Genomic DNA, 22,870 nt, shown 5'->3' on the forward strand with positions numbered 1-22,870 from the left:
TTTCATTGGTATTAATACCAACATCTGAGCACTTGCTTAAAAGAACCATTAGCTCCATCTATGATGACAACCAGCCACTTTAATATTATCTTCTCAACATTTTCAAGTCATGCTATAGTTAAAAGCTCTAGTATTAAATTGAATTCAAATTGTTGTTTACCTTCTTTACCCAACACTATGTGTAATATAACTCTCTTCGAAACAAAACAAACAAACAAACACACACACATAGGAGTACACCCCTCATATGGTACCTAATCCCGGATATTGTTACCAAAAAAATCTATTCTGGTATAACATTCTGTTGCAGGCACGCACACAGAATTTCTCTTTGATCTGTCACATACAACAATCAACTGTAGTCTATACTCTCGTCCCCCATCTATTTCTGTACTTACAATACATGTCCTCATATAAGAGAGGATATGAATACAAATATCAGGAGGAACATGAAGAAAAAACAACACCAACAACCTTAAGCATTCAAGTGTATTGTAAACAACACTTAACCTGACTTAAAAGTGCAAAGCATTGCATTAACTTTACTCAGGAAGAGTGAATGTAAACTAAACATCGGATGCAGGCGCAGCAAGCAGCATTCCCTTTACCAGTGTACAGTTAAAGCTACAACAATATCAGCAATAAATATCAGAGTGAAATGCAAGTGTGTGTGTGTGTGCAGTAGCACCATGTTGAGTATATGCTTTGCAAGTACCATGAATATCACCACTAGCCATTGTAGAAAAAATGTAATGGGGTAGAAAGTGCATGAATGTATATCCGCATTTTATTGTATTGGTGTCTGATGGAAAATAATTCGAAAACATCAACATTATTTGGCAAATTTGTTGTTTGTGGTAAACTGAAGACATTGCCTAAAAATATGCAACGAAATTTAAAAATTTTAAAATTGGTTATGGTCAGTAGTATCACAATGGACTGTATAGTCTATGTGAGCCTGAAAACCAATTGGGCTGCCACTTTAACCTATGGTGAGTAGTATTATCACTGCCAATTTGAGGAGTTTCACGCACACATTTAGGGGTTTGGTTCACGTTTGGGAGACTTTTTTTTGGAAATTTTTACATCTACCAAACTTCAACAAAACATTTTCAATATAAGATTTCCGTCGAATAAGAAATTGTGATATATCTTCTTTCCTTACTTCTATGCCAAGAAAGGATCCAAATTATTTATTTCGAATATTGAATTTAGTAGTTGATAAACGGCGGATATATAACTTTTATTTTGGGATGCAACGAGTAAGTTATCAACATATACTAGAACATATTGATCTTTCCTTTTATGGTAAAGACATGAATCTTATTTACTCTGGAAAAAAGGAGGCGGTCAAACCAAGTTTCTAAATATACGAAAGTATGCAATACCATTACTTTCGCTACCCTTTTCAAATGCTTCTGTAGAATTGAAGATATTTTCAATGTTCAACATAGTTAAAAAGAAATTAAGCAATCGTATATTATCTTCAACAACTAAAAGCATTTGACGAGTAAAATATCCCTATGATAGGTGTCATAATTTTGCAGCTACACTTGTATCCAAAGATTATCATAAACAAAAAATTATTTGACTTTAAAGATACAACTTTATTAATAAAAGAGAAGTTCGTTGGTTAAAAACTGCTTTGGGAGGAGACTTTAAAAAAAAAAAAAAACATACAACTCATATCCATAAATCCTTTAACTAAGTGCTACTACTGTTGCCTTATTTTGAAGAACAAAACGTTTATACACTGCAAGGAGAGTTTAGAGACAATCGCTTAATCGTAAAGTATTCTTTCTTTGGGTGTAGAGCTGGGACCAAGCGCCGTCAAAGGTCCCAGCTTCCAATTGCCATAGTATTAAATTTATCCTTAGTCATTCTCCGCTTCTTTGACTCGGAATCAATACCAAAATCAAATTAGTGGAAATACAAAATCTTTGGGATCGGGTTAGGTTTTTTTTTAGGGTAAAATATTACGGTCAATAAGTTGGCGTAATACAATTGTGTATGATTTCAGTGTCGTTCGACGTCATTGAAATATTGGTTGTGGCTTGCAACAGTATAAGAGTCAAGTGATATGACAATTACTCGCCCCACTCCACCATATGATTTAAGGATTTTGTTAACAAATGTTAAGTAAATTTATTTTAGTACTATCTGTTTTATATTTTGCATTTATTATCATGCAGATGTATATATGATAAATAACTACAATACAAACACATTTAAACACGCATATGCTTATATAAACAACAGATACATGCAGAACTCATATGAAATTAATACTCAAAGAGAGAGAGAGAGATAATTCTTTTATAAACCATTGCATACTTTTATGATTTTTCGTATTGCAATAATGTAGATTAAATGTTTCCCCAGAATTTTGAAAATTGTTTGAACAAAACAATAACGCAGTTACTCTATAGTAATTATGTTTTTTATGGAATATAGATCATGTTAAGCTTGTACTACGATTGGAAACTAGTTTTTTAATCAAAATAAAAGCACAAAGTCACTTTAGAAAGTGATTGAAAATAGTAACCCTTTTAATTAAAAAATTACTTGAAACAATAATTTTTTTACCAAACTAAAAATACAAAGTTAGATAAGAAAATGAGTGAAAATTTTCGCGGATTTTATTATACAATTACTTGTTCCAAATATCAATTCAATTAAAAACAAGTATATACGGCCCTAAGTTCGGCCAGGCCGAATCTTATGTACCCTCCACCATGGATTGCGTAGAAACTTCTACCAAAGACTGTCATCCACAATCGAATTACTTGGGTTGTGGTATCTTAAAACTTCTTAACATCGTTTTCTAAATTGTGAATTAGTCCATACGTGGTATATATTAGACAAAAATGTTATGTATAGGTAAGTCTACAAATAATTACGACTCGACTTTTGCACCGTACGTAGAGGGCCAGAATTGAAATATGGGGGTCACTTATATGGGGGGCTATATACAATTATGAACTTGATATGGACCAATTTTTTGTGATTGGGTATCGATTTATCTGAGGACTGTATATAACTATAGACCGTTATGGACTTAGTTAGGCATGGTTGTTAACGGCCATATACTAGCACAATGTACCAAATTTCAACTGAATCGGATGAAATTTGCTCCTCCAAGTGGCTCCAAAACCAAATCTCGGGATCGGTTTATATGGGGCCTGTATATGATTATGGACTGATATCGACCACCTTTGGCAAGGTTGTTAAATATCATATACTACCACCACGTACCAAATTTCAACCAGATCGGATGAATTTTGCTTCTCCAAAAGGCACTGGAGGTCATATCTGGGGATCGGTTTATATGGGGGCTATATATAATTATGGACTGATATGATCCAATTCATGCATGGTTATTGGATACCATATACTAACATCACGTACCAAATTTCAACCGAATCGGATGAATTTTGCTCTTCCAAGGGGCTCCGGAGGACAAATCTGGGGATCGGTTTATATGGGCTATATATAATTATGGACCGATTTCGACCTATTTGTGCATGGGTGTTTGAGGCCATATATTAACACCACGTACAAAATTTTAACTGAATCAGATGAATTTTGGTCTTCCAAGAGGCTCCAGAGGTCAAATCTGGTGATCGGTTTGTATGGGGGCTATATATAATTAAGGGCCGATGTGGACCAATTTTTGCAAAGGTTGTTAGAGACCATATACTAACAGCTTGTACCAAATTTCAGCCGGATCGGATGAAATTTGCTTGTTTTAGAGGGTCTGCAAGCCAAATTTGGGGGTCCGTTTATATGGGGGCTATACGTAAAAGTGGACCGATATGGCCCATTTGCAATACCATCCGACATACATCAATAACAACTACTTGTGCCAAGTTTCAAGTCGATAGCTTATTTCGTTCGGAAGTTAGCGTGATTTCAACAGACGGACGGACGGACATGCTCAGATCGACTCAGAATTTCACCACGACCCAGAATATTTATACTTTATGGGGTCTTAGTGCAATATTTCGACGGAATGACAAAGTTAATATACCCCCATCCTATGGTGGAGGGTATAAAAATAAACGTTGTCGATTGCAAGACTCAAATTAATTAAAAAGTTAATTGGAGATTGGATTGAAGTTTAACTAAATAATTAATTGAATCAATTAAAAAAAAACTGATTGAGTTTTCGACATCAACTAAATTTTTGATTGAATCAATTAAAAAATTAACTGAGTTTTGCTTAACATCAATTACATTTTTAATAGAATCGTTAAAAAAAATTGTTTGAAATTTTCAAATCAAATCAATCACTTTTTTGATACTATCACTTTCATAATCGAAAACATTTCAATTGGATCAATTAATTTCGTGATGCAATCAGAAAAAAGTTTTTTTGTGTGTCAGACTTGAAATATTTTCAAAAATTCTCAATTTTTCTAGAAAGGATTTAACATTTTTTTCGACAAAATTTAAATAATTTAAACTATTTTATTAATTCTTATTCTGTTTTCAATCTGTAACTTACACATTGAAAATATGAGAAAAAAACGACCTATAAAAAATTTAAGTAAAAAAACATCCTGTGTAGTTAAAATAAAAAACGTCTTTGGAAGTTCTTTTAAAGTTCTGCCTTTAGAACAACTTCCGTCGAAGTGCTCTCTTGGCACTTTGATACTTTTAAGTGTCAACCTTACTCTCTAACGTATAGGGCATACGCAGGGATGGAAAATACAATTTTTAAGAAAGTACAAAAATGGTATTTTTTTGAGCGAAAATGTACATTTTACTAGATTTCAACAAAAACTTCACTGGAAGATTATTGTCAAGAGCTCCTTTAGACTGAATTTTAAAGAAAATAAAATATTGCTAAAAACTTCACTGGAAGATTATTGTCAATAGCTCCTTTAGACTGATTTTTTAAGAAAATAAAATTTCAAAAAAAAACTTCACTGGAATATTATTGTCAAGAGCTCTTGTAGACTGAATTTTAAAGAAAATAAAATTTTGACAAAATTTTCTATAGAAATAAAATTTTGACAAAAATTTTCTATAGAAATAAAATTTTAGCAAAATTTTCTATAGAAATAAAACTTTGAAAAAAATTTCTATAAAAATAAAATTTTGACAAAATATTCTATAGAAATAAAATTTTGCAAAAAATGATTATAGCAATATAATTTTACAAAAATTTTCTATAGAAATAAATTTTTGCAAAAATTTTCTAAGAAATAAAATTTTGCAAAAATTTTCTATAGAAATAAAATTTTGCAATAATTTTTCTATAGAAATAAAATTTTGCAAAAATTTCCTATAGAAATAAAATGTTTACAAAATTTTCAATTGAAATAAAATGTGGACAAAATTTTCTATAGAAATTAAATTTTGCAACAATTTTATATGGAAATAAAATTTTGACAAAATTTTCTACCGAAATAAAATATCGATAATATAGAATCGCATGCTTTTTTCGATTAAAACATTCCTGAAATTCAATAAAATGGTGTTTTGGCTTTTACAAAATCAAGATTCCCGCATGAACTTGTCTGTTTTGCCATATTTGTAAAAGACTATTAGCAAATAAGGTTGATAAAGATTTTCTCAAAATATTAAAATATTTTGTCAAAGCTATTGTACCATAAATCTGATATCGACTCAAAAATGTCTACACCAAAGGTACTAAATCATTCGCGGGGATGCTACGGTACTGACCGGGGTGAAAAAGTATTGAAAACAAGCAAGTAAAGTCTAAAGTCGGGCGGGGCCGACTATATTATACCCTTCACCCCTATGTAGGCCAAAATATGTGTTACATCTCAACTACTTCACATTTGCTGGAAGCTATATAAAGGAGACAATTTTTTTACTTCTACAAAATCTTTAGAATTAAAATTTAAATCGGCTCACGCTATCCAGTTAATTGGAGGAAACTTCCATTGAAAATGGGACTAAAATTTGTAACAGTCTACCATATTTCCCCAACTCTGATGTGCGTATATATGGGAGCTACATATAATCTGAACCGATTTTGACTAAATTTGACAGACAGACAGACGGACATCGTTAAATCGACTCAGAAGTTAATTCTAAGCCGATCGGTATACTAAAAGATGGGTCTATGACCACTATTTCTTGGCGTTACATACAAATGCACAAACTTATTATACCCTGTACCACAGTAGTGGTGAAGGGTATAAAAAGTACTATAGTACTGCATTTTCCATCCCTGGAAAAAGATTTGGTGGTATGTTACAGTAGAAATGAAGCCATTCTTGGTTGACGCGTGTTGGGTCCTGTTGGAATGTCAATAGTCTGCGGCTGAAATGTTTGTTAGCCCAGCGAAATGTTCACGAGAAACTTTTCTGTCACTGGGGCGAGGATTTCGTCCTTCTGTTTCGGTGTTTTTACCGTTATTTCGTTGATTTTTTTACCAATGCAATGCAAGCAGTATCACGGATAACTTTATTTCTGAATGCAATATATCAATATGCTTTCGTAAGCTTCTAAACAAAAAAATAACTATCACTGGAATAAATCTGTAAGCTGTCAGACGAGCCATTTAAAAATAATAGCAACCTAAAGTGGGTTGGTCAGATCACACTGCACTTATTGTCGTTTTAATCAATGCAAAATATTTTCATACAAAAAAAAAATTTTGTTCGAATTGGTAATATTTGTGCCACCTACCCTGTATTTTCAAATTACAACATATAACTCTATCCTAAGAAACAAGAACCGATATTACAAAATTTTCACTACATATAAATATATTTCTTTCAAGAAAACATATGGAAATATTTAGATTGATAAAATATTAACACCCAAAATGGGATGACATTCTTAAAATTACCAAATAAATTACGAATTTTTAGTGCCTTATAGATAAAATATTCGGTTGTAACTTCTCTTGAAATATTTTTAACAAAACTTTGGTAAACATTTTCTGCAAGACATTTACACAAAAAACAAACCATTGCTTCATGAAAAAAGTCCTTGGAAGATATATCCAAAGCAGTAGCCATACAACAAAAGGATGTGTTTTATTGTTATTATCTAAATTGCTGTTTGTTTTTACGTTGTGTTTTTTTTTTTTTTTTTTTTTGTTCTTGCTCTCTATTCTGTCACTAATTGTTATTGTTTTCAGTAATGTACTCTTTTATCTGTTATTCACTATAGTCCATTTGCCTTCGGACACCGGTGAAAGAGTTTCTCAACTGGCTACTTCATTGTCAGACGATAAAAAATAAATAGCGGAGAGAAATTTAAAAACTGGAACACGATGATTGTAATCCTTTTGTTGTACATGTAGTAGGCATGGAAGAGGAGCTTCACACAGAGAGTGCAAGATACTGTCACAGGAGTTAGAGTGATAGTAAATAGGGCCAGTGCCGATGGCGGTTGTTTGAAGTTGCAGCAGAAGGTCAGAATTGCGTAAAGAAAATAAAAATAAAACCAAACAAGAAAAGTAGCACAAGAAGAAAGAGTTGATTGCTGCTGCTGGGCTATTAGACCCCAATAGAATTAGAGATTTGAAATACTCCTCCTGTTTTATTTTTGTTTTTTTGGCTCCTTAGCCCACAAGTTTTTTCACATTGTAGGCTATTTCACTTTTCACATCTTTTTCTCTAAATTTCGCATATATACAATTTTTTTGTATTTCTTTAATTTTTTCCTAAAAATTTTTTATTGTTGCAATTTTTTTGGGAGCACTTTGAGACGCGCACACGTTCGCGGGTTTTCTCTGCCCGCAAGGATATTCCGTTACAACTTTATGAGGCGGCCAGTAAAGTTGAACAATCGGCAAACAACTGAATCGGTCGTTAGAGTAGCTAAGGCTGCAGCACCAGCTGTAGTTGTATGGTAGCAGGTCCTGGTTGTTATTTTCGGCATTTCATTAACACGACGTAACACGAACACCAAAACACTCACCGATTATGGTTTTACGCAATTCTTCACAGAGGATGCAAGAAGACGAATCTCCCAACTAAATACATAAACACATAGAGCCATCATACCAACAATAATTTTATTCCTGGTGCTTTTTGATGGTAGCCCCAGCTGATGCTGGGGTTGTTATTCTTCTTCGGTGGAGCTGGTATGAAGGGAAAACCAGTCATTAATGCGATGTGGAAATTTGTGCCAACAACAACAAACACCCATACGGATTGATGCCAATGTGTTGCCTCTTGAATTGCCTTCGTAAACAGAGAGTTTTGTTTTGGTTGTGGATTCTCTCTCCCGTTATCTCTCATTTATATACTGAGACAAAACAATAACGGAGAGTAAAATATAAGAACAAAATAAAAGCGCGCCAATATTCATTGCTTACAAGTGTCTTGTGTTGTTATATGGGTAGAGCTGTTTGAATGTAACGGTGTTTTTAGAACAACCACTGTGGCAACTCTTAAATGTCAATAGCTATCGTTATCATATCGATAACGATTTGTTATCAAACGTATTTGAAAATATGCGAAATAATTTTATTAAATAAATTTAAATTATAACCTTAGGAAAAATGATCAAAATTATAAAGCGAACGAGTTATGTGACCAAGTAACCATTCATAAATCTGCTAGTGATTGTAATCAAAAATAAAAATTCGACTGTTTCGTTTCTTTAAAATTTGGTGCGGGAGAAAAAATACAGTTGTTAACGCATTCAGACCAGAAGAAATGGGACATAGAGGGTTAGGGATTTTTGAAGTTTCGACGATATACGAGGGTTACCTTTTATATTTCGGGATTAGAGAAAAATATATATTAACTATAGAAAATCGCTTTATTGTTTTTCATAATATTCTTAATGGGGAATATTAGAAAAACAATAAAAATTTTTGCATGCGTTTGAACCAATTATCGATGCATTTTGCCTCATCTTGAAACATCCACACAGTTTCCTTTCGGGCTTATACGCCTTAATCCACGATTCATCACCTGTCGCGATGTCCTAGCCTTGTTTCTAAGCCCTGCGATCGTAATTTTGGAACATTTAATTTCGACCAATCGACGAGCCTTTTTTGTGCGATTGACATAACACGTTGGCTGATAAGTCCCCGGTCTGACACATATATGGCGTCGCTAGTATTAAATGCATATTATATAACAGGTTGGCTGATAAGTCCCCGGTCTGACACATAGATGGCGTCGCTAGTATTAAATGCATATTATTTTTATATTGTACCAACCTTCAAATGATTGGTGTGTAAGTCAATTAGTTTGTGAGATAGAGCGTCTTTTGTGAAGCAACTTTTGTTATTGTGAAAAAAATGGAAAAATAGGAATTTCGTGTTTTGATAAAATACTGTTTTCTAAAGGGAAAAAATACGGTGGAAGCAAAAACTTGATAATGAGTTTCCGGACTCTGCCCCAGGGAAATCAACAATAATTGATTGGTATGCAAAATTCAAGCGTGGTGAAATGAGCACGGAGGACGGTGAACGCAGTGGACGCCCGAAAGAGGTGGTTACCGACGAAAACATCAAAAAATCCACAAAATGATTTTGAATGACCGTAAAATGAAGTTGATCGAGATAGCAGAGGCCTTAAAGATATCAAAGGAACGTGTTGGTCATATCATTCATCAATATTTGGATATGCGGAAGCTCTGTGCAAAATGGGTGCCGCGCGAGCTCACATTTGACCAAAAACAACAACGTGCTGTTGATGATTCTGAGCGGTGTTTGCAGCTGTTAACTCGTAATACACCCGACACAATGGATGAAACATGGCTCCATCACTACACTCCTGAGTACAATCGAAAGTCGGCTGAGTGGACAGCGACCGGTGAACCACCTCCGAAGCGTGGAAAGACTCAAAAGTCCGCTGGCAAAGTAATGGCCTCTATTTTTTGGGATGCGCATGGAATAATTTTTATCGATTATCTTGAGAAGGGAAAAACCATCAACAGTGACTATTATATGGCGTTATTGGAGCGTTTGAAGGTCGAAATCGCGGCAAAACGGCCCCATATGAAGAAGAAAAAAGTGTTGTTTCACCAAGACAACGCACCGTGCCACAAGTCATTGAGAACGATGGCAAAAATTCATGAATTGGGCTTCGAATTGCTTCCCCACCCACAGTATTCTCCAGATCAGGCCCAGCGACTTTTTCATGTTCTCAGACCTCAAAATGATGCTCGCAGGGAAAAAATTTGGCTGCAAAGAAGAGGTGATCGCCGAAAATGAGGCCTATTTTGAAGCAATACCGAAGGAGTATTACCATGGTAGCAAAAAATTGGAAGGTCGTTATAATCGTTGTATCGCTCTTGAAAGGAACTATGTTGAATAATAAAAACGAATTTTAACACAAAAATATGTGTTTTTCTTTGTTAGACCGGGGACTTATCAGCCAATCTGTTATTTTGTAGGGTCCAATGCGAACAATTTCTTTTGACGGTTATGTAATTTCTAAGGCTTTCTCAATCTCACTATAGGTCACATGATGATCTTGCAATATCAGTTGGCGCACAGCATCTATGGTTTCCGGAACAACTGATGATCTTCACGAAATTTATCTTGAAATGAACTACGATCTCGGTTGAATGCTCCGACAAACACTCGTCCTCGACGGAGCTTCATCACCAAAAAATTTAATTATATTGATTGATGCACTTTTGTTGAGTTCATCCACGTCGAAAATTGTAAAAAATAATCGTACGATTTAATTCAATTTTTTGGGCGAGATGAGTCATCATATGAAATTTACTCCACCAACAGGCTCCGGAAGTCAAGCATGGGGAGTATACACAATAATGGACCGATATGCATCAACTTCATCATCATGTACCAAATTTCAACCCGATCGGATAAAATCTTTTGATAGTTTTATTTTATGGCTATACAGAAAAGTGACCCGATATGGCCCAATTGGAGTGTCATCCGAACTACACTGAAAAAAATATTTACGTGATATTAAAGATTACGCAACTTAAATTTTAGGATGCGAAAATTACAAAACATTAAGGACAAATTTCTTTAAAATAATGAAATTTTATTTAAAATAATGTTTATACTCTTTGCTTCAAAAATTTTTTTCATTAAATTTAGGACACAAATTTTGTAAATTCGCTTTCCTCTGGTTAAGTCCCATGTTTTTGAACTAAGGCTAATTTTTCTTAAAGTAAAGAAACACATGGGAGCCACCGTGGTGCAATGCACAAAAAAAATTTTTCTGATTCAATCACGAAATTAATTGATCCAATTAATTTTTTAATTGAAATGTCTTCAATCACAGAAATGATAGTATCAATTAAAAAATTAATTGAAGGTCAATTAAAAAATTAATTGATCCAATTAAAAAATTAATTGATCCTATTAATTTTTGTGATTGATTTTTGTTTCAATTAAAAAATTTGTTGATTCAATTAAATTTTTAATTGAATATTTTTTAAAACTCAATTAAAATTTTAATTGGAAAATTTTTCGTGAATTTTTTTTCTGTGTGGTTAGCATGCCCGCCTTGCATACACAAGGTCGTGGGTTCGATTCCTGCTTCGACCGAACACCAAAGTTTTTCAGCGGTGGATTATCACTCCTCAGTAATGCTGGTGACATTTCTGAGGGTTTCAAAGCTTCTCTAGTGGTTTCACTGCAATGTGGAACGCCGTTCGGACTCGGCTATAAAAAGGAGATCCTTTGTCATTGAGCTTAACATGGAATCGGGCAGCACTCAGTGATACATCGGGCTGCCACCTAACCTAACCTAACCTAAAGAAACACATTTTTGATTTAAAGAAATTTTCCTTAAATTAACTGAAATATTGAAACTTTAGATTTAAGATAAAACGCTTCAAATATAGGCTAAGACTTATTTTGAGGATTTAGCGTCTTTGGTTTAACCTTTCTTTGGAATTAAGAAACCGTTTTTTACTTTGATGTATCCGTTATAATTTGAATTTTTAAACTGCCATTTGTTCACACAAAAAATTTTTTCTCTGATTCAATCACCAAATTAATTGATCCAATTAATTTTTTAATTGAAATGTCTTCAATCACGAAAATATTAGTATCAATCACAGTTTTAATTGGGCATAGAAAAATTCTTGATTAAAAAATTAATTGATTTTTTCAGCAAAATTCAATTAATCTTTTAATTGATTCAATTAAAAATTTAATTGATGTTGATTGCAAAACGCAATTAATTTATTAATTAAAAAAGGTAACTATTTTTAATTACTTAGTTAGATTGGCTTAGAGTTTTTATTTGGATTAACAAATGATTGTTTGAAATATATTTTTAATTAAAAAAGTAAAAAAAAAATCAGCACTTTTTTTAACTGAATTAGTCTTCCGAATTTGATTAAAAAGTTAATTGTATCAATTAATTTTTTAATTAAACATTTTAAAAATTTCAATCATTGACTTAAGTAACTTAATGTTTCTATCATGATTAAAAAGTTAATTGTATCAATTAATTTATTAATTGAAAAAATTTTCAACTTCAATTAACTTTTTAATTGGAAATATTTTGGTGATATTTTTTTCTGTGTTCGTACATGAATACCTTTATTAACAAACCGCGAAAAGAGAATTAAAAGTTGATAAATGAGATCTGTATCCTAATTTAAATTTTATTGCTCCTAGATATAAAGCCAGGTCGCTAAAAAATTTCCTTATTTTAAAGAAGCCGCATCTTTGGCTCGGAATCAATACCAAACTCCTTAAGGAAGGTTAAAATCTTTGGATCCAAGTAATCTTTTTTTTTTTTTAGTGTACATCAATAACAACTATTTATGCCAAATTTCAATTTCAAGGACGGAGCAACATGGCTAGCTCGACTTCAAATTTCACCAGAATATTTATACTTTATGGGGTCTGAGACCAATATTTCGATGTGTTTCAAACGGAACGACAATGTTGGTATACCACACACCTTAAGGTGGAGGGTATAAAAACGACTCAATATAAAATAAAGAATAAAATAGGGGGGGGGGGGGGGGGGGAAAGAATTGGAAACAATTTGAATTGCGTAAATAAATTGGGGAAAAAATGTAAAATTTCTGAAAATTTTGAATAGGGACCACAGGGAGAGCCCAACCCTCTCTACATGCTTACGATTTGGTCAACAGAAAAACCGATTATAAATATGAAGAAATGCACTGACAAAAAAGCAAGCCCGATTCCAAAGATTTGGTCTTTCTTTTTTTCTTCATGTGCTATCAAAGTCCTTTGAAAACGTATTAACGAAAACTTAAGTTTCCAAATTTAGACTCGACATCATATAGAAATTATGCTATGTTTAAAGTAACAGGTTGGCTTAGTATTAAATGCATATTCTTTTTATATAGTACCAACCTTCAAATGATTCGTGTGTAAGCCAATTAGTTCGTGAGATAGAGCGTCTTTTGTGAAGCAACTTTTGTTATTATGAAAAAAATGGAAAAAAAGGAATTTCTTGTTTTGATAAAATACTGTTTTCTGAAGGAAAAAAATACGGTGGAAGCAAAAACTTGGCTTGATAATGAGTTTCCGGACTCTGCCCAGGGAAATCAACAATAAGTGATTGGTATGCAAAATTCAAGCGTGGTGAAATGAGCACGGAGGACGGTGAACGCAGTGGACGCCCGAAAGAGGTGGTTACCGACGAAAACATCAAAAAAATCCACAAAATGATTTTGAATGACCGTAAAATGAAGTTGATCGAGATAGCAGAGGCCTTAAAGATATCAAAGGAACGTGTTGGTCATAGCATTCATCAATATATGGATATGCGGAAGCTCTGTACAAAATGTGTGCCGCGCGAGCTCACATTTGACCAAAAACAACAACGTGTTGATGATTCTGAGCGGTGTTTGCAGCTGTTAACTCGTAATACACCCGAGTTTTTCCGTCGATATGTGACAATGGATGAAACATGGCTCCATCACTACACTCCTGAGTCTAATCGACAGTCGGCTGAGTGGACAGCGACCGGTGAACCGTCTCCGAAGCGTGGAAAGACTCAAAAGTCCACTGGCAAAGTAATGGCCTCTGTTTTTTGGAATGCTCATGGAATAATTTTTATCGATTATCTTGAGAAGGGAAAAACCATCAACAGTGACTATTATATGGCGTTATTGGAGCGTTTGAAGGTCGAAATAGCGACAAAACGGCTCCATATGAAGAAGAAAAAAGTGTTGTTTCATCAAGACAACGCACCGTGCCACAAATCATTGAGAACGATGGCAAAAATTCATGAATTGGGCTTCGAATTGCTTCCCCACCCACCGTATTCTCCAGATCTGGCCCCCAGCGACTTTTTCTTGTTCTCAGACCTCAAATTCCATTCTTACTCTCAATCGAACCTATAAACTGTCACCACAGTATCTAATATAGATTTACATTACGATTATACTAAATGTATTATTTAAATTATTGTTTCAGTAAGAAAAGCTTAAAAACCGCATAAAAAGCTTTTAGCTTCATTTTATAACGGAAACAACGGCTGATTTTCTGGGAACAACTCCCCTCTTTTCCAGCTAGATGGGATGAGCTTACTGCAACAAATTTCTCCTGCTATTGGAAAAAGTCTTCATTTCTCTGAATCAATGTTCAAATGCCATTTCGTTTCATTCCTCTCGATTAGAGTAACAATTTACAGCGGGTGAGAGAAAGCTTTTGGTTGATTACTCTGACAAAATCCGTTATTTAGCTGCTTCATATTTGCTTTCATGATGTGTACTCAGATACATTCTCACTATGGAATTTATTTTACCCGGACAAATTTGCCAATTGTTGTTGTTAGTGGATACATCAACAAAGTTTACGATGTGTTTTGTTGCACTGGCAAAACACAATGTTCTCTTGACAAAAACGTTAGCATAAGAATTTTTTTACATATTCATCAAATGTTGGATGAATCCAAAGCTCAAGGCCAAAAGAAGTGAAGTGTGGCTGTCGGCGTGTGTATGTGTGTGGCTGTAGCAGCTGCTCTCTCCATAGTTTCATTTATAACTCCAACAGGGGAGTTCAATGGTAACATTAAGCTTTATGGGTTTTGTTATTGATTTGCTCTATTTGTTGTTGATGGTCCTCACACGTCATATTTGAGGTACACTAAGAGACAAATGTTTGTTTTCTTAAAGCAGAACATTTTTCAATTAAATAAAAAAGCCATTTTTAATCGAGATTTTGAATATATGCCAGTTAAAACTGGGTATGAAATTGAGGTATGAACTTGAGACCAATATTACATACTGCATTACGGCCAACCATACCATATTCTTGGAAGTAATGGATTACCATCAACAAAGGCTTTCAGTATTTGCAGTTGTTTTGTTAAAGAGTGATATCGTCAGTATGAAATCCACAGTGATTTACATTCGGCTTGTTTTCTTTTAGTACTGAGAACCCAAGGCGTGACGGACTAAAAGGCAACAGAGTACTCGTTTATCCAGGACATTTCCAGAAATGCGCAACACTGTCATCAGCTGTTTAAAATCAATCACAAAAAAAAAACAAGTGAAATCTTACATTTTTAATGTATGAATTTCTCAAATAGTAATAAATATTTAGTGCTGTTATTATTTATGACACTTTAACACTTTAAAGTTAATGTTATTCGACAAATTAATCACAACAAATTGCTATTGTGAATCGAGGAAATGTCGCTTTATCAAAATACAATCTGGCAACACCGACGTGATTTACACTGATGAGATGTTCTGTATAGAACATCAGTGTAACGATATACTGGATAACTCATACTACTAAAATAAAACAGGTCTAATGTTTATGGATGTGAGAGTGAATATTTATTGTGGCTTTTTGAGCATATTGACTTTGTACGTTTTTTCCTGGACAGTGCTGCCGTGGAAAACAAATTGAAAAAACATCTTGTCATTTAACGCCATGTAGCAGAACCCGAACAAAACTATACAATGTGAGATGGATAGACATTTAGCGCCATCTATTAGTAAAATAATGTATTTATTTTTCCAACATCTAATAATAATTTCGCCTTACTTACGAATATGGTCCGATGAGCTGCTCAGCATAACGACTTACCTGAAATGAGATAAAAAAATACAATATCCGAATTAGAACAAGTTTTGGGAATTTTAAATTAATAATTACAATTTTCCAATATAAGAATAACAATAGAAGATGCGTACACTTAGAAAAATTTGGATTAAAAATATATTAGTTCTACTCCCTGTGCAAAATTTCACGTAAATTGGACTAACACAGTGGCCTCTGTGGTGATATGAGTTTAAATCGTTCGAAAGATATATGTGGGAGCTATATCTAAAACCGAACCGATTTCAACAAAATTTTGCACGGATAGTAAGAAATGTAATTCCAGTTCATATGCAATTTCACGCAAATCGGAGTAAAACTGTGGCCATGTATCTAAATCTGAACCGATTTTTCCAAGCATAATAGGAATTGAATCTCTTTACTAAAGTTGACATGCACAGAAAGAATATTAATTCTACTCATGGTGCAAAATTTCCCAGACAGACGGACGGACGGACATACCTAGATCAACTCAGGGGCCGACCCTGAGTATTATTGCCAAAGACACCATGGGTCTATCTTGTCTATTTCTATGTGTTGCAAACATATGCACTAACCTATAATACCCTGTTTCACAGTGTGGAGCAGGGAATAATTAGGTTACAAATCTCAATCATCGTTGTTTTAATTCTCGTTTTGCGTTATAAAGGGTGTGTGTGATTTTTTTAACTTTTTGAAAAAACTGGTTTAAACAGCTGACGTTTCGTGTTTTGTTTCAGTGTCAAACATCTTCAATTTGGTCAATAATTTATCCATGAATCGTCTTACAAACGAACAACGCTTGCAAATATTTGAATTTGCCCGCTTCATTTGACGCATTGGAAGCACGGTTGCCACTTGACCCAAATTAATCTACCAAAACTTTTTATCAACAAAAAAAAAATAAATAAAAAGTTTTTTCTTCTATAGAACAATTGGTAAATTTTTCATTTCTATCGAAAACTTTGTCAAAATTTTATTTCTATAACAATTTTTGTCAAAATTATAGTTCTATAGAAAATTTTGTCAAAATTTTATTTCTATAGAAAATTTTGTCTAAATTTTATTTTTATAGAAAATTTTGTCAAGATTTTATTTCTATAGAAAATTTTGCCAAAATTTTATTTCTATAGAAAATTTTGTGAAAATTTTATTTCTATAGAAAATTTTGTCCAAATTTTATATAGAAAATTTTGTCAAGATTTTATTTCTATAGAAATTTTTGTCAAAATTTTATTTCTATAGAAAATTTTGCAAACATTTTATTTCTATAGAAAATTTTGCAAAAATTTTATTTCTAAGGAAAATTTTGTCAAAATTTTATTTCTCTAGAATTTTTTTCAAAATTTTATTTCTAAGGAAAATTTTGTCAAAATTTTATTTCTATAGAAAAATTTGTCAAAATTTTAGTCCTATAGAAAATTTTGTCAAGATTTTATTTCCATAGAAAATTTTGTCAAAATTTTATTTCTATAGAAAATTTTTTCAAAAATTTTATTTCTATAGAAAATTTTGTCACAATTTTATTTCTATAGAAAATTTTGTCAGGATTTTATTTCCATAGAACATTTTGTCAAAATTATGGTTCTATAGAAAATTTGCTCAAAAATTTTATTTCCATAGAACATTTTGTCAAAATTATAGTTCTATAAAAATTTTTCTAAAAATTTTATTTCTATAGAAAATTTTGTCAAAATTTTATTTCTATAGAAACTTTTGTAAAAAAAATTATTTCTATAGAAAATTTTGTCAAAATTTTATTTTTATAGAAAATTTTGTGAAAATTTTATTTTTATAGAAAATTTTGTGAAAATTTTATTTCTATGGAAAATTTTGTGAAAATTTTATTTCTATAGAAAATGTTGTCAAAATTTTATTTCTATAGAAAATTTTGTCAAAATTTTATTTCCATAGAAAATTTTGTCAAGTTATAGTTCAATAGAAAATTTTCTCAAAAATTTTATTTCCATAGAAAAATTTGTCAAAATTTTATGTCTATAGAAAATTTTCTCAAAAATTTTATTTCTATGTAAAATTTTGCAAAATTGTATTTCTATAGAAAATTTTGTCAAAATTTTATTTCTATAGAAAATTTTGTCAAAATTTTATTTCTATAGAAAATTTTGTCAAAATTTTATTTCTAAAGAAAATTTTGTCAAAATGTTATTTCTATAGACAATTTTGTCAAAATTTTATTTCTATAGAAAATTTTTCCAAAATTTTATTTCTATAGAAAATGTTGTCAAAATTTTATTTCTAAAGAAAATTTCGTCAACATTTTATTTCTATAGAAAATTTTGTCAAAATTTTATTTCTATAGAAAATGTTGTCAAAATTTTATTTCTATAGAAAATTTTGTCAAAATTTTATTTCTATAGAAAATGTTGTCAAAACTTTATTTCTATAGAAAATTTTGTCAAAATTTTATTTGTATAGAAAATTTTGTCAAAATTTTATTTCTATAGAAAATGTTGTCAAAATTTTATTTCTATTGCAAATTTAGTACAAATTTTATTTCTATAGAAAATGTTGTCAAAATTTTATTTCTGTAGAAAATTTTGTCAAAATTTTATTTCTATAGAAAATTTTGTCAAAATTTTATTTCTATTGCAAATATTGTAAAAATTTTATTTCTATAGAAAATTTTCTCAAAAATTTTATTTCTATGTAAAATTTTGTCAAACTTGTATTTCTATAGAAAATTTTGTTTCTATAGAAAATTTTGTCAAAATTTTATTTCTGTAGAAAATTTTGTCAACATTTTATTTCTATAGAAAATTTTGTCAAAATTTTATTTCTATTGCAAATTTTGTAAAAATTTTATTTCTATAGAAAATTTTGTCAACATTTTATTTCTATAGAAAATTTTGTCAAAATTTTATTTCTATTGCAAATTTTGTAAAAATTTTATTTCTATAGAAAATTTTGTCAACATTTTATTTCTATAGAAAATTTTGTCAAAATTTTATTTCTATAGAAAATTTTGTCAAAATTTTATTTCTATTGCAAATTTTGTAAAAATTTTATTTCTATAGAAAATTTTCTCAAAAATTTTATTTCTATGTAAAATTTTGTCAAAATTTTATTTCTATAGAAAATTTTGTCAAAATTTTATTTCTATAGAAAATTTTGTCAATATTTTATATCTATAGAAAATTTTGTCAAAATTTTATTTCTATAGAAAATTTTGTCAAAATTTTATTTCTATAGAAAATTTTGTGAAAATTTTATTTCTATAGAAAATTTTGTCAAAATTATAGTTCTATAGAAATTTTTCTCAAAATTTTATTTCTATACAAAATTTTGTCAAACTTTTGTTTCTATAGAAAATTTTGTTAAAATTTTATTTCTATAGAAAATTTTGTGAACATTTTATTTCTATAGAAAATTTTGTCAAAATTTTATTTCTATAGAAAATTTTGTCAAAATTTTATTTCTCTAGAAAAGTTTGTCAAAATTTTATTTCTATAGAAAATTTTGTCAAAATTTTATTTCTATAGAAAATTTTGTCAAAATTTTATTTCTATAGAAAATTTTTCAAAATTTTATTTCTATAGAAAATTTTCTCAAAATTTTATTTCTATAGAAAATTTTCTCAAAATTTTATTTCTATAGAAAATTTTTCAAAATTATAGTTCTATAGAAAATGTTCTCAAATTTTTATTTCTAAATTTTATGCCTTAATATAGAAAATGTGTGAAGTACCTACTAGTTGGAGAAGAATATTCTGCAAAATCTACTTAAACGTCAAATTTACCATATTTGGTAGAATTATACCAACAATGGCAACTGGGATCGAAAGACAACATTGAAGCATTTAATCGTGAGATAACGGTCGAAATGTCGGAAAGAAGAACCATGCGAGGCGCAGTCGTGCTCAACATTTTTATGAAAAAAAATCTTCAAACATTAAATGAAATGGGTCGTATAAATAAAGATTTCATGCATGTTTTTTTTTTTTTTTTTATTTTTTTTTAATTTCCTATAGCTCTTAAAAATCACCCTTTAATTTAGTTAACAATTTCTAAAACTAACCTACATTTTCTTTCCTAGTGGTTCACTTTTGTTTGAGTGTTGGCTAAGATTTCTGCATTTATGGCCAAAACATCAAATTTAGAAAACGACTTCTTGGGCAATGAATGCAAAAGCAGACAACTCTTGCTTTAATAAGAATGCCAAAATGTCATAACATAGTCAGCCAAAACATGTAACTTAGGCCAGAAGAAAAAAACAATGAAACGCACAGAAATCAGTAAAATGGTCATTCACCTACAGTAAACACATACCCATGTGTTGGGTGAATTGATTCCAAAAATAAATAAAAAATAAAAACAAAAATGAAACGTCAGCTACAGGTATCAATGCTATGAACTCATGAAGTGAATTAATTCCACCCCATATTCAGATACTACCAATATGACACTCGATGGGCCGAACATTCCATATTCAATACAAAACGATACCGTTGTTGTTTGACTAAGCCAAGTTTTTCGAGTCATATTACTATCGTCTAATAGTGGTCTTCCTATCCTATCTGTTAACGGCCGTATAATTACAATAGGAGGTAGCGACGGTGACTGTGGCGGCAACGGTTAAGTACTTCGGGGTATGTAAATAAAATGAGTAAACAAAATTTTTATGAATGAGTTTACACAGAGATAATGTGGGTATTAGCTGCCTTCATCGTATTTAGCCATTTAATAACGGGCCAAAGTAAAGTAAACCTCAGTTGTTGGTTAAATGACCGCGAATATTTATACCACTTACCAATACTGAGGTACAGGGTATAAAATGTTTGTACATTTTTATGTAACATGCAGAGGAGCAATCGGAGAAACTTCTTAAAGTACACCAATCGTTTTAGAATCAAATTTTGAGTCGATTTATACAGTCCGTCTGTATATATTTGTGAATTTCATGTACCAGGTATACCGGTATGAAATGAGCGTTTTTTTCATGTGGCTCCCATTTTCCACACTTTTGGCTTTTAAACGGTCGGAAATCGCCTGTTGGGCAACATTTAACATTGCTGCCATTTGACTCTCCATCGAATATCGTTTGAAATTCGGCGTCTTCAAACTTTTTTGATGGTCTTCCACGTTCTTCATTTCTCACATCAAAATCATTATTTCTAAACCGTTGAAACAATATTTTGCATGTTGCTTCTGATAAAGCATGATCACCATATGCCTCGACAAGCATTCGATACGACTCCGCAGCACTTTTCTTCAAATTAAAACAAAAAATTAGTGCTTTCCGTAAATCATCACTTTCTGGTACTAAATTCGACATTTTTAACACGATGAAAAAATATGATGTTGTCTGTTGAATGACTTGATATATACTAAATATTTTTCACAGATGTCATAGCAAACAAACAAAAAAATAAGGTCTTGTTCACAACAAATGTTTCCTATCGAGACATTTGTATCTTGACGCTCACTTCACACAAAAAAATATTTTTTGTCTTTAATCACGAAATTAATTGATCCAATTATTTTTAATCGAAATGTCTTCAATCACAGAAATGTTAGTGTCAATTAGTTAATTAACAATTAATTTATCCAATTTAGAAATTAATTCATGCTATTAATTTTTGTGATTGATTTTTGTTTCAATTTAAAAAAATTGTTGAATTAATTAACTTTTTAATTGAATATTTTTTAAAAATCAATTAAGACTTTAATTGGAAATTTTTTCGTGAAATTTTTTCTGTGTTCATACCGGTATACCTGGAACAGCTTGTAATTTAAGCCGACTCGTGTACATATTTGACAAGGGGATCTTCACTTTGGCTGATGTTGACAAATATGGACGTATTACCCTTCTTTAAAAAAAACCAATGTGGAACAAATTATATTTTTAATGCACTCAAAAAAAAGTTTACTGGGATGCAAAGATCTTGAAAAAATGGAAAACAAGGAATTTCGTGTTTTGATAAAATACTGTTTTCTGAAGGGAAAAAATACGGTGGAAGCAAAAACTTGGCTTGATAATGAGTTTCCGGACTCTGCCCCACGGAAATAAACAATAATTGAATGGTATGCAAAATTCAAGCGTGGTGAAATGAGCACGGAGGACGCTGAACGCAGTGGACGCCCGAAAGAAGTGGTTACCGACGAAAACATCAAAAAATCCACAAAATGATTTTGAATGACCGTAAACTGAAGTTGATCGAGATAGCAGGGGCCTTAAAGATATCAAAGGAACGTGTTGGTCATATCATTCATCAATATTTGGATATACGGAAGCTCTGTGCAAAATGGGTGCCGCACGAGCTCACATTTGACCGAAAACAACAACGTGTTGATGATTCTGAGCGGTGTTTGCAGCTGTTAACTCGTAATACACCCGAGTTTTTCCGTCGATATGTAACAATGGATGAAACATGGCTCCATCACTACACTCCTGAGTCCAATCGACAGTCGGCTGAGTGGACAGCGATCGGTTAACCGTCTCCGAAGCGTGGAAAGACTCAAAAGTCCGCTGGCATAGTAATGGCCTCTGTTTTTTGGGATGCGCATGGAATAATTTTTATCAATTATCTTGAGAAGGGAAAAAACCATCGACAGTGACTATTATATGGCGTTATTGGAGCGTTTGAAGGTCGAAATCGCGGCAAAACGGCCTCATATGAAGAAGAAAAAAGTGTTGTTCCACCAAGACAACGCACCGTGCCACAAGTCATTGAGAACGATGGCAAAAAATTACGAATTGGGCTTCGAATTGCTTCCCCACTCACCGTATTCTCCAGATCTGGCCCCCAGCGACTTTTTCTTGTTCTCAGACCTCTAAAGAATGTTCGCAGAGAAAAAATGTGGCTGCAATGAAGAGATGATCGCCGAAACTGAGGCCTATTTTGAGGCTTGCCAAATCAGGTTTGTCGACAGCCAGGAAGTCTGGATCGGGGGGAAATCG

General features: G+C 31.9%; 1 long non-coding RNA gene across 1 annotated transcript in view; it reads right to left on the reverse strand.

Moving 5' to 3' along the window:
- The window catches only part of LOC142229645 (uncharacterized), a 108,956-nt gene extending 101,221 nt beyond the window's left edge, over positions 1 to 7,735 (reverse strand). Inside the window, exon 1 of the long non-coding RNA XR_012720448.1 lies at positions 6,951 to 7,735. This is a non-coding gene — a long non-coding RNA (uncharacterized LOC142229645). The remainder of the gene's footprint in view (positions 1 to 6,950) is intronic.
- Positions 7,736 to 22,870: the final 15,135 nt, after the last annotated feature.

Source organism: Haematobia irritans, chromosome 3 (genome assembly GCF_050003625.1).
Source record: "Haematobia irritans isolate KBUSLIRL chromosome 3, ASM5000362v1, whole genome shotgun sequence".
Lineage (NCBI taxonomy): Eukaryota > Metazoa > Arthropoda > Insecta > Diptera > Muscidae > Haematobia > Haematobia irritans.